The sequence below is a fragment of the Panulirus ornatus genome, chromosome 13 (assembly GCF_036320965.1).
Source record: "Panulirus ornatus isolate Po-2019 chromosome 13, ASM3632096v1, whole genome shotgun sequence".
NCBI lineage: Eukaryota > Metazoa > Arthropoda > Malacostraca > Decapoda > Palinuridae > Panulirus > Panulirus ornatus.
In genome coordinates this window covers 55,707,167-55,720,436 of record NC_092236.1, presented here as the reverse complement: position 1 = coordinate 55,720,436, position 13,270 = coordinate 55,707,167, and positions in this window count along the sequence as shown.

Sequence of the window (13,270 nt, the reverse complement as noted above, 5' to 3'; positions counted from 1 at the left end):
AATATTTTGTGGGATATCTTATTATGGCAAAGAGATCAGTACCTTAGATATGACATAAACACACACACACACACACACAAAAAAAAAATCAAGATTTGAACATGGCACATCAAAATAATCAAATATCACATATACGATAACAGCATAAACTGTAGTTAATATATACATCTTGATTTTAGATGTACACTAGAATGCATCCTTGGAGGACACACTAGGTGCTTGAATGCAAGAGTAAGAGAAACATAGATAACAATGTGATAGAAGCCACAGAAGGGGAACACTACCCAATAACTCTGGATAACTTTTGTTATGAGGAAAGAGGGAAAATATTCAACATATGATGCATCAATTACTTTCAGAGAAATTGCACAAGGAAATTCAAATTGTAAATGTAACAGTATTAAGATCTAATGAATAAAATCTCAATCATGTTACAAGATAATACACTTAAAGACACCATTTTAAGAGTAGGATGGATAAATCAGATTAATTGATTAATAATGATGCTTATTCTTAAATTTCCATTGACTTTACAGTCATAAATTTTCACACATCTGTTAAGTATCAATGTAAGAAAAACGAAAAGAGAAAAAGTACCACAGTGCCTGTAAATAAAAGAAATATGATATAATATATATATATATATATATATATATATATATATATATATATATATTATTTTTTTTTATTATACTTTGTCGCTGTCTCCCGCGTTTGCGAGGTAGCGCAAGGAAACAGACGAAAGAAATGGCCCAAACCCCCCCCATACACATGTATATACATACGTCCACACACGCAAATATACATACCTACACAGCTTTCCATGGTTTACCCCAGACGCTTCACATGCCTTGATTCAATCCACTGACAGCACGTCAACCCCGGTATACCACATCGCTCCAATTCACTCTATTCCTTGCCCTCCTTTCACCCTCCTGCATGTTCAGGCCCCGATCACACAAAATCTTTTTCACTCCATCTTTCCACCTCCAATTTGGTCTCCCTCTTCTCCTCGTTCCCTCCACCTCCGACACATATATCCTCTTGGTCAATCTTTCCTCACTCATTCTCTCCATGTGCCCAAACCACTTCAAAACACCCTCTTCTGCTCTCTCAACCACGCTCTTTTTATTTCCACACATCTCTCTTACCCTTACGTTACTCACTTGATCAAACCACCTCACACCACACATTGTCCTCAAACATCTCATTTCCAGCACATCCATCCTCCTCCGCACAACTCTATCCATAGCCCATGCCTCGCAACCATACAACATTGTTGGAACCACTATTCCTTCAAACATACCCATTTTTGCTTTCCGAGATAATGTTCTCGACTTCCACACATTCTTCAAGGCCCCCAGAATTTTCGCCCCCTCCCCCACCCTATGATCCACTTCCGCTTCCATGGTTCCATCCACTGCCAGATCCACTCCCAGATATCTAAAACACTTCACTTCCTCCAGTTTTTCTCCATTCAAACTCACCTCCCAATTGACTTGACCCTCAACCCTACTGTACCTAATAACCTTGCTCTTATTCACATTTACTCTTAACTTTCTTTTTCCACACACTTTACCAAACTCAGTCACCAGCTTCTGCAGTTTCTCACATGAATCAGCCACCAGCGCTGTATCATCAGCAAACAACAACTGACTCACTTCCCAAGCTCTCTCATCCCCAACAGACTTCATACTTGCCCCTCTTTCCAAAACTCTTGCATTTACCTCCCTAACAACCCCATCTATAAACAAATTAAACAACCATGGAGACATCACACACCCCTGCCGCAAACCTACATTCACTGAGAACCAATCACTTTCCTCTCTTCCTACACGTACACATGCCTTACATCCTCGATATATATATATATATATATATATTTTTTTTCTTTCTTTTAAACTATTCGCCATTTCCCGCGTTAGCGAGGTAGCATTAAGAACAGAGGACTGGGCCTTTGACTGGCCCAATTCTCTGTTCCTTCTTTTGGAAAATTAAAAAAAAACGAGAGGGGAGGATTTCCAGCCCCCCGCTCCCTCCCCTTTTAGTCGCCTTCTACGACACGCAGGGAATACGTGGGAAGTATTCTTAATCCCCTATCCCCAGGGATAATATATATATATATATATATATATATATATATATATATATATATATATATATATATATATATATATATATATATAGCGATGGGAATGAATAAAGGTAGCAAGTATGAATTATGTACATGTGTGTATATGTATATGTCTGTGTGTGTATATATATGTATACATTGAGATGTATAGGTATGTATATTTGCGTGTGTGGACGTGTATGTATATACGTGTATGTGGGTGGGTTGGGCCATTCTTTCGTCTGCTTCCTTGCGCTACCTCTAACGCTGGAGACAGCGACAAAGCAAAAAGAAAAATAAATGAATAATATATATATGTATAATGCTTGCATTTTGGAAATCACCCATCTCTTCAACATATCAAAAGAGACCCTCAAGCCTAAGATGCAACCTTAACAATGAATACTTACTGCTCAGTTGTCCTACTTTCACTTCACACAACCATACACACAATGTCACTGCATATCTCAACCTGTTGTCTTGCCCAACGGATGTGGTTGCCACCTTTCCTGCACTTTATTCGAAGCTGCAGGAGCCCTGTAAAGGGGGCATTGGGGTGGTGTGCATATATATATATATATATATATATATATATATATATATATATATATATATATTATATTATATTATATTATTATTATTATACTTAATCGCATCAGTGAGGTAGTGCCAGGAAACAGATGAAGAATGGCCCATCCACTCATATACATAAACGTCCATACACGCTCATATACATACACATGCACACTGACATATACATATATAAACATGTACATATTCATACTTACTTGCCTTTTTCCATTCCTTGCACTACCCTGCCCCACAGGAAACAGCATCGCTACCCCCTGCTTCAGCAAGGTTGCACCAGGAAAACAGACAAAAAAGGCCAAATTCGTTCACACTCAGTCTCTATGGTTTATCCCATATGTTTCACATGCTCTCTCTCTCTCTCTCTCTCTATGTATATATATATATATATATATATATATATATATATATATATATATATATATATATATATAATATTTATTATTTTATTATACTTTGTCGCTGTCTCCCGCGTTAGCGAGGCAGCGCAAGGAAACAGACGAAAGAATGTCCCAACCCACCCACATACACATGTATATACATACACATCCACACACTCACATATACATACCTATACATTTCAACGTATACACATATATGCATACACAGACATACATATATACACATGTACATAATTCATACTTGCTGCCTTTATTCATTCCCGTCACCAACGTGCCACACATGAAATGACAACCCCCTCCCCCCACACATGCACGAGGTAGTGCCAGGAAAAGACAACAAAGGCCACATTCGTTCACACTCAGTCTCTAGCTGTCATGTAATAATGCACCGAAACCACAGCTCCTTTTCCAAATCCAGGCCCCACAAAACTTTCCATGGTTAACCCCAGACGCTTCACATGCCCTGGTTCAATCCATTGACAGCATGTCGACCTAGGTATACTATATCGTTCCAATTCACTCTATTCCTTGTACGCCTTTCACTCTCCTGCTTGTTCAGGCCCTGATCGCTCAAAATCTTTTTCACTCCATCCTTTCACCTCCAGGGGCAAAGGTTCTGGGAGCATTGAAAAATGTGTGGAAGGTGAGAACGAGCATTGAAGAATGTGTGGAAGTCGAGAACATTATCTCGGAAAGCAAAAATGGGTATGTTTGAAGGAATAGTGGTTCCAACAATGTTGTATGGTTGCGAGGCGTGGACTATGGATAGAGTTGTGCACAGGAGGATGGATGTGCTGGAAATGAGATGTTTGAGGACAATGTGTGGTGTGAGGTGGTTTGATCGAGTAAGTAACGTAAGGGTAAGAGAGATGTGTGGAAATAAAAAGAGCGTGGTTGAGAGAGCAGAAGAGGGTGTTTTGAAATGGTTTGGTCACATGGAGAGAATGAGTGAGGAAAGATTGACCAAGAGGATATATGTGTCGGAGGTGGAGGGAACGAGAAGAAGAGGGAGACCAAATTGGAGGTGGAAAGATGGAGTGAAAAAGATTTTGTGTGATCGGGGCCTGAACATGCAGGAGGGTGAAAGGAGGGCAAAGAATAGAGTGAATTGGAGCGATGTGATATACCGGGGTTGACGTGCTGTCAGTGGATTGAATCAAGGCATGTGTATGGGGGTGGGTTGGGCCATTTCTTTCGTCTGTTTCCTTGCGCTACCTCGCAAACGCGGGAGACAGCGACAAAGCAAAAAAAAAAAAAAAAATATATATATATATATATATATATATATATTTCTTTTCTTTTAAACTATTCGCCATTTCCCGCGTCAGCAAGGTAGCGTTAAGAACAGAGGACTGGGCCTTTTTTGGAATATCCTCACCTGGACCCTCTGTTCCTTCTTTTGGAAAATAAAAAAAAAAAAAAAACAGAGGGGAGGATTTCCAGCCCCCCGCTCCCTCCCCTTTTAGTCGCCTTCTACGACACGCTGGGAAATGTATGTATATATATATATATATATATATATATATATATATATATATATATATATATATATATATATATATATATATATTTTTTTTATCATTATACATAATTGCCATCTCTCACATTAGTAAGGTAGCACAGGAAACATGAAAGAATAGACCAACCCACCCACATACACATGTATATACATGAATGCCCACACACGCACATATGCACACACACACACACATAGTAGTGGTGATGTGAAAAGGAGATGAAGTGAGTATTTTGAAGGTTTATTGAATGTGTTGGATGATAGAGTGGCAGATATAGGGTGTTTTGGTCGAGGTGGTGTGCAAAGTGAGAGGGTTAGGGAGAATGATTTGGTAAACAGAGAAGAGGTAGTAAAAGCTTTGCGGAAGATGAAAGCTGGCAAGGCAGTGGGTTTGGATGGTATTGCAGTGGAATTTATTAAAATGGGGTGACTGAACTGTTGACTGGTTGGCAAGGTTATTCAATGTATGTATGACTTTTGGGGAGGTGCCTGAGGACTGGCGGAATGCTTGCATAGTGCCATTATACAAAGGCAAAGGGGATAAGAGTGAGTGCTCAAATTACAGATGTATAAATTTGTTGAGTATTTCTGGGAAATTATATGGGAAGGTATTGATTGAGAGGGTGAGGGCATGTACAGAGCATCAGATTGGGGAAGAGCAGTGTGGCTTAAGAAGTGGTAGAGGATGTATGGATCAGGTGCTTGCTTTGAAGAATGTATGTGAGAAATACTTAGGAAAGCAAATGGATTTGTATGTAGCATTTATGGATCTGGAGAAGGCACATGATAGAGTTGATAGAGATGCTCTGTGGAAGGTATTAAGAATATATGGTGTGGAAGGCAAGTTGTTAGAGGCAATGAAAAGTTTTTATCTAGGATGTAAGGCATGTATACGTGTAGGAAGAGAGGAAAGTGATTGGTTCTCAGTGAAAGTTGGTTTGTGGCTGGGGTGTGTGATGTCTCCATGGTTGTTTAATTTGTTTATGGATGGGGTTGTTAGGGAGGTGAATGCAAGAGTTTTGGAAAGAGGGGCAAGTATGCAGTCTGTTGTGGATGAGAGAGCTTGGGAAGTGAGTCAGTTGTTGTTCGCTGATGATACAGCACTGGTGGCTTATTCAGATGAGAAACTGCAGAAGCTGGCAACTGAGTTTGGTAAAGTGTGTGAAAGAAGAAAGTTGAGAGTAAATGTGAATAAGAGCAAGGTTATCAGGTACAGTAGGGTTGAGGGACAAGTCAATTGGGAGGTAAGCTTGAATGGAGAAAAACTGGAGGAAGAGAAGTGTTTTAGATATCTGGGAGTGGATTTGGCAGCGGATGGAACCATGGAAGCGGAAGTGAATCATAGGGTGGGGGAGGGGGTGAAAGTTCTGGGAGCGTTGAAAAATGTGTGGAAGTCGAGAACGTTATCTTGGAAAGCAAAAATTGGTATGTTTGAAGGAATAGTGGTTCCAACAATGTTATATGGTTGCGAGGTGTGGGATATAGATAGAGTTGTGCGGAGGAGGGTGGATGTGTTGGAAGTGAGATGTTTGAGGACAATATGTGGTGTGAGGTGGTTTGATTGAATAAGTAATGAAGATGTGTGGTAATAAGAAGAGTGTGGTTGAGAGAGAAGAAGAGGGTGTTTTGAAATGGTTTGGTCACACGGAGAGAATGAGTGAGGAAAGATTGACAAAGAGGATATATGTGTCAGAGGTGGAGGGAACGAGGAGAAGTGGGAGACCAAATTGGAGATGGAAAGATGGAGTGCAAAAGATTTTGAGTGATCGGGGCCTGAACATGCAGGAGGGTGAAACGTGTGCAAGGAATAGAGTGAATTGGAATGATGTGGTATCCTAGGGTTGATGTGCTGTCAATCGATTGAACCAGGGCATGTAAGGCGTCTGGGGTAAACCATGGAAAGTTTTGTGGGGCCTGGATGTGGAAAGGGAGCTTTGGTTTTGGTGCATTATACATGACAGCTAGATACTGAGTGTGAATGAATGTGGCCTTTGTTGTCTTTTCCTAGTACTATCTTGCACACATACGGGGGGGAGGAAGTTGTCATTTCATGTGTGGCGGGGTGGGTACAGGAATGAATTAGGGCAGACAGTATGAATTATGTACATGTGTATATATCTATATGTCTGTGTGTGTATATATATGTATACGTTTAGATGTATAGGTATGTATATGTGCGTGCGTGGATGTGTATGTATATGTGCGTGTGTGGATGTGTATGTATATACATGTGTATGTGGGTGGGTTGGACCATTCTTTCATCTGTTTCCTTGCACTACCTCGCTAACGCAGGAGAAAGCGACAAAGTATAATAAATAAATAATAATAATAATAACTTTATTATTATTATTTTGCTTTGTCGCTGTCTCCCACACCTGCGAGGTAGCGCAAAGAAACAGACGAAAGAAATGGCCCAGCCCACCCCTACACACATGCACATACACACACAAGTCCACGCACGCAAACATACACACCCACACATCCCAACGTACACACATATATACACACACAGACACACACATATACACACAACTCACACTGTCTGCCCCTACTCACCCCCATCGCCACCCCGCCACACACGGAATAACATCCCCCTCCCCCCTCATGTGCACGAGGCAGCACCAGGAAAGGACAACAAAGGCCCCATTCGCTCACACTCAGTCTCCAGCTGTCATGCAATAATGCCTGAAACCACAGCCTTTTTTTTTATGTCTTTTTCTGGCGCTACCTCGTTGGTGGGGGAGGATGCTATTTCATGTGTGTTGGAGTGGCGACGGGAATGGATGAAGGCAGCAAGTATGAATATGTACATGTGTATATATGTATATGTCTGTGTATGCACATGTTATGTACAAGCTGAAATGTATATGTATGTATGGGCATTTATGTATGTACATGTGTACATGGGTGTGTTGGGCCACTCCTCGTCTGTCTCCCTGCACTACCTCGCTGACGTGACACGGGGGATGGCAATTATGATGAATAAAAAAGAATAATAAATAAATATATATATATATATATATATATATATATATATATATATATATATATATATATATATATATATATATATATATATATTCTTTCTTTCATACTATTCGCCATTTCCCGCATTAGCGAGGTAGTGTTAAGAACAAAGGACTGGGCCTTTGAGGGAATATCCTCACCAGGCTCCCTTCTCTGTTCCTCCCTTTGGAAAAATAAAAAAAATAAAAAAAAAGAAATGAGAGGGGAGGATTTCCAGTGTATATATATATATATATATATATATATATATATATATATATATATATATATATATATATATACACACATACAGAAGCACATGTGAGACAGTATGGATGCAAATGTGCATGTCTTCTTATGTGCTTAAACATTTTCATACATGTAAAGTAGAAGCTTTAAACACCAAGATAATTCATGAGATGCAACCCTTCTATAATGTGTGACCTCAAGTAAAATCATACCCTTTGGTAAAGTGACCAGTATTACCTATAGCATATACCTTCTCCCTATACCACACAATCAACTTATGTGTCTGATCTCTTTCCATATAATTCTTATTTTCTAATGTTCAACTCTACTATCAAAAAGATCTTTGAAATATCCAAATATTCTGACAGACAAAATGAAAGACATCCTTATATGAAATCCACATTACTCCCCATTTACATGATTCACAGTTTTTAAATGTTTTACTGCTACAGAAACAAGAGGCCATGGCAATTTCAGTTATTTAATATTAGAAAAATGATTTTGTCAATGGAACCACATGTCATACATATGTCTAAGCTGCAAAACAAAGTGGGTGTTTAACTCCCTTAAATGACTGGCAGCTGGTTGTCAGCTACTAATAAAATACAATAATAATTCACTCTAGCAATTTCAAAACCAGTCATTAGGTATCAAAGCTATTTTAGGCACCTTTGAACAAGTTCTCAGATTTCCTATATTCAAAATGGAGTACACATAAGTTCTGGAGGTGGGGGAGAGGGCAGTGTAATGCATCCCCAATCACAGAAATAAGCTGTTCACTGCCAAAATCCATTTTCTATGTACAACATACAAGCTGCATGCTTAGATCTTTCCTAAAAAGGAAACTGATCATTATTGAGGGAATGGTAGCCATTAATATGCTTTTTGAAACATTAAATATCAATCCCATTCACAGAGGAAATGGCCTTACCATAGCAATTCATTTAATATATATGAAATAAACATAGCTGAAAAATCTGCCCCTTGGTGTGATATGGAGATAGATAAGGAAAGACTGATTGATAAATCACCACTGCACACCGACTTTAACAGAAATGACTGTGGCTTTCTACTTTGCCAAAATTCTATGCAGTACTTCCTACAAGGAAATGGATGAAAATGCCATAAATTTGCAAAAAGAAGAGAGTGTCATTGCAGACTGCTCTGGCACCAGTTCAGTGATTCAGGAGATAAGACTAAACAAACTGACACTTACATGCAAAAGAACACCTAGGAGTCTTCTTGATGATAATGATAGTAGGCTGAGTTTCTAAGAAGAAGATACAACCCATAGTTGAATATCTGAGTCCTACTACTACTATCTAGAGCCTCGGAATCTGAATTAAGAATTTTTAAAAACCAATTTACTTGTATCATGTTTTATTTCTGAACAAGGAAATCTATAATTTAGGAGAGAAACAGGTGTACCTGAAAACACTTGTCCCTCCCGGTGTACCTGAAAACACTTGTCCCTCCCACAAGAGAATTTATTTACTACTGAACACATGGAAATGAAACTTCAAAGATACACCAAGTTCCACTAATCCCAGTCCAGAGAAGGAAAGGAATCCATTGTAAACTCTGATTAAACATTGAGAAATACAAGTAGGAGGATTATTGAGCATCTGTCAGCTGGTAAAGAGAACACACCTCCCAGCACTCTCCATTTTAGGGTATTAAGTTTCATCTAATGAAAACGCGTTTATGAAATTGTTTAAGGATGTGAATAAGACAATGGCCACTCTTTAATATATCTCTCTTTTGACTCTGGCTATGCCAAAGATAAGACTTACTGTAAGTTCACCATGATCCCATTTGGTGAGAAAGACCCTGTATTGTCTCATTTCATTGAGGGCCAAAGCTGGATTGCAAATTGTAGAGAAAAGTCTAACCACTGAGCAAGAATCTACAAACCCTAAACACGATGGTACCACTCTTGACCATGAAGGTACGACTTGTGAGGACAAAGACATGATCCATGCAGGATGTGAAAGTAACCTGAGGCACAGGACTAATAGATGGAAATGGTAATAAATAAAGATGGTTATAAAAATTGCAATCTACAAATAATATGGCAATCAAACATCTTCCCTCCACTTTTTTTACCTTAAATAAATCTCCATGTAGGTACATGACAATGCATAAAAAACAAACGTCTTACTGAGTTCTGAAGCAGCAGTGCTACTGACAAATGGTGCATTTTAAAATTGGCAATAATTTGTTTACATGGTTTATAATCTGCTAACAACCAACATCCAGTCAGAAATAGACAACCTAATGGCACATCTTGTCTTTAGAGGTCACAATACAGTATATCAACCACAAAATTTTCGAGGAAATAATCATGTGATTTATCATGCTTCAACACTGATTAAGTGTTCTGTATTATTTTAACACTCAAATGATAACAGTTCAATGGACTATTAACCCTTTTGGTGCAATTTTTTTCAACCTACCACTAATGTGGTAAAATCCATAAAATACAATTATTTTCTGACTCAACAAAGTTCCCCCAAAACATCAAAACCATTATCATTTTCTTAATGAATTAAGATGCTACAATAATATTTATTAATGGGATACATAATGGGCTTGCAATAACTGCCCTTTGACCAAACAAATCTATTTGAGCTCATCTCTGATCCTGTTGTTCCTCTATTGGACCCATCTTGCAGCCTCTCAAATATTCCCTCCTCTCTCTCACCAAGACTTCACTCTCTAAATGAATCTGAAATTGAGATATCCTTCCTCATCTGATAAACTCACCCTAGACACTTTGTATTTTCAAAGTCATAAGAATGCTCATGTGGGTGGTGGGTGCAAGACTGAGGTGTGGTATGCCACACCCAAGTGGTGGAAAGATAGGTAAGGTAGATGCACTGGGCATCACACATCCACAAATCAGGTGGAGTGTCTTGAAAAAAGTGTTACTGAGGCCTCCATGCTGTTCCAATGACATACTTTGTTTCACTTGCTGTCTGTAGCTAGTCAATACATTAAACAATGCAAAAAGATTTTAAAGTTCAAAACTGGCTAAATTGAGGACAATAGCACACTAATATGCATGCCTCAATTGAGTACCAAAAGTTAATGATGCTCATAAATAAAGACCTATAAAAGAAATGCTGAACAAAAACTAATATCTATACTATCAGAAAATGAAAAGTGCTTTGTTAAAAACTTATTATCAACATATGGACCTAGTGCAGCATTTTACATTTTCTGAACACATCATTATTAACCATTGATGGAGCGAGCCGTTGTAAGAATTTTTGTACACAGGACAAACTTGCAGACCTTTTTTCACTAATTCTTCAGCAACACAAAAATCTGATATCTGAAAACTGCCCATCCATAACATCAATGCAGTTTTTGAATTTTGGTGAAGGATGCCACCAAAGCAAAATCTTTTATGAACATTTGGATTTCCAAACCATTATGTCTCAGGGGTCCTGATGAGTAATACAGGTACTTGAAAGAACACTCCCATATTTGTAATCTGTAAATTCAATGTCTTCATATCATGATTAATTTAAGTCTTTGAAGATAATACACACAATGGTTTGGCTAATGTTCACTGTATGGTCATATCTAAAGAGGGAATAACACATCCAAATAGTTACTCTTTCCCACATGCATGGTTGAGTGAGCATAATGAATGATATTTCTGTTATGTAACTAGGCTGATACAGTGGGTAAGTCAGTACCAGCCAGTACCAGTTGGGACTGATGAAGTCACAAGAATTATCCTGACATCCAAATTTTCATAAAAAATAGTTACCACAGAAATGCATTTCCAACTATCGAATCTTATCACGTCTGATATGCTTTTCCCTGCAGTACAGGAGGATGGCTTTCCTTTTTATGAAAACATTATCAACAAATTTTCATAGAAAACATCAGTTGGTTACATTTTGGGTGCTAGAATGAAATTATTCTCATAAAAACTGCTTTCAAGTCTTTCAGCAAGCAGTACCATTTGTCTATTGAAAAAACACAACTGTCCTCAGCATCATTTATAATGTTAAATCACAAAGAGTTAATATAGAATGAAATCATAAGGTGGTTTATCTATGTAATTGTTTTCTTCAAAAAAGGAAAAAGAATGTACCATACTGTTAATTTGTTTACCTGAATGATGACAACTGATTATGTTTCTTATTTTTATCACCCTCCTCATGATGCATAGAAGACTCTCGAAGTGAAAAACTGGCATGTGTTTCAATGTTTCATCCTGCAGTTTCCAATTAAGTCCACTATCACAGTGTATAGTTTTAGCATAATGCAGGCATACAGGAAGTTTCTGGTGTTCATCATATGAATGATTAACGGTCTCACATAAATTCAAATTCATATACCCCATTCAACAAAGATGAACTCATCATGAATATATATGGGTTCCAGCAAAAACTGTCATTTACATATATATATATATATATATATATATATATATATATATATATATATATATATATATATATATATATATATATAAGTTTCAACCCTGACAAAAACCTATGTTAAGTTCTGAATCTTATAACCCTCACGAAATACAAATTCATTAACTGATGAAAAGGTTTGATGCAACATTAAAAGAATATAACAAAAACAAGATAACAAAAAATAAAAAATTTAAGACTTTCTAATTGTAGCAGAATAATGAACTTACTCATCTTACACTTGTTTTAACATTCGGCATTTCATATCTAAGAGTATCATCAAAATGAAATTAGTATATTTTACAGGTATCACAGAAGATATTCTATTATGGCAACAAAAATTTAAGTTTAAAGGTGAAAAATTTTTCAATGCTAGAAGTGTTTCTTTCTTTCTCACTGCCAACTGCAGAATTTATGATATATAGAAAGAAAAACACTACATGTATTGTTATGTCAGCAAAGAAAACAATGTACTTTAATCAGCAACAACGTAAGTCAATGCTGAGAGGAAGGTAATTCACATACCTTAGTTCAACACTCAATTACAATACCAATTATATCCATAAACCCATAAGAAATCCTGTGACTGAGATCACACAAAAAAAACATCATATGTACAACTGGAAACTGAACATTCACACCATAAAGAATTTGGAACTAAAAAATGTAATATTTACCTTTAAAGTAAGGAAGGATCACTGAAGAAGCAGATTCATTATGCATCCAAAATCTAATGGATACAGACCTGTTGCGGATGCTAATACCAAAAGATTCTAATCAGTCAGAGGGACTAAGTCCATGTAACCCATTCTGAAATATTTCAAAGAAACAAAAGGAGACAAGATAAGAGAGAAAGAGAAAGAATATAAATGAAGTACCTTAAAACAACAATACTTGCTCTAAGTTTCTCCATGAATGATTTGGCAGTATTAAATCATCAGACAATTTTTTAGCACCA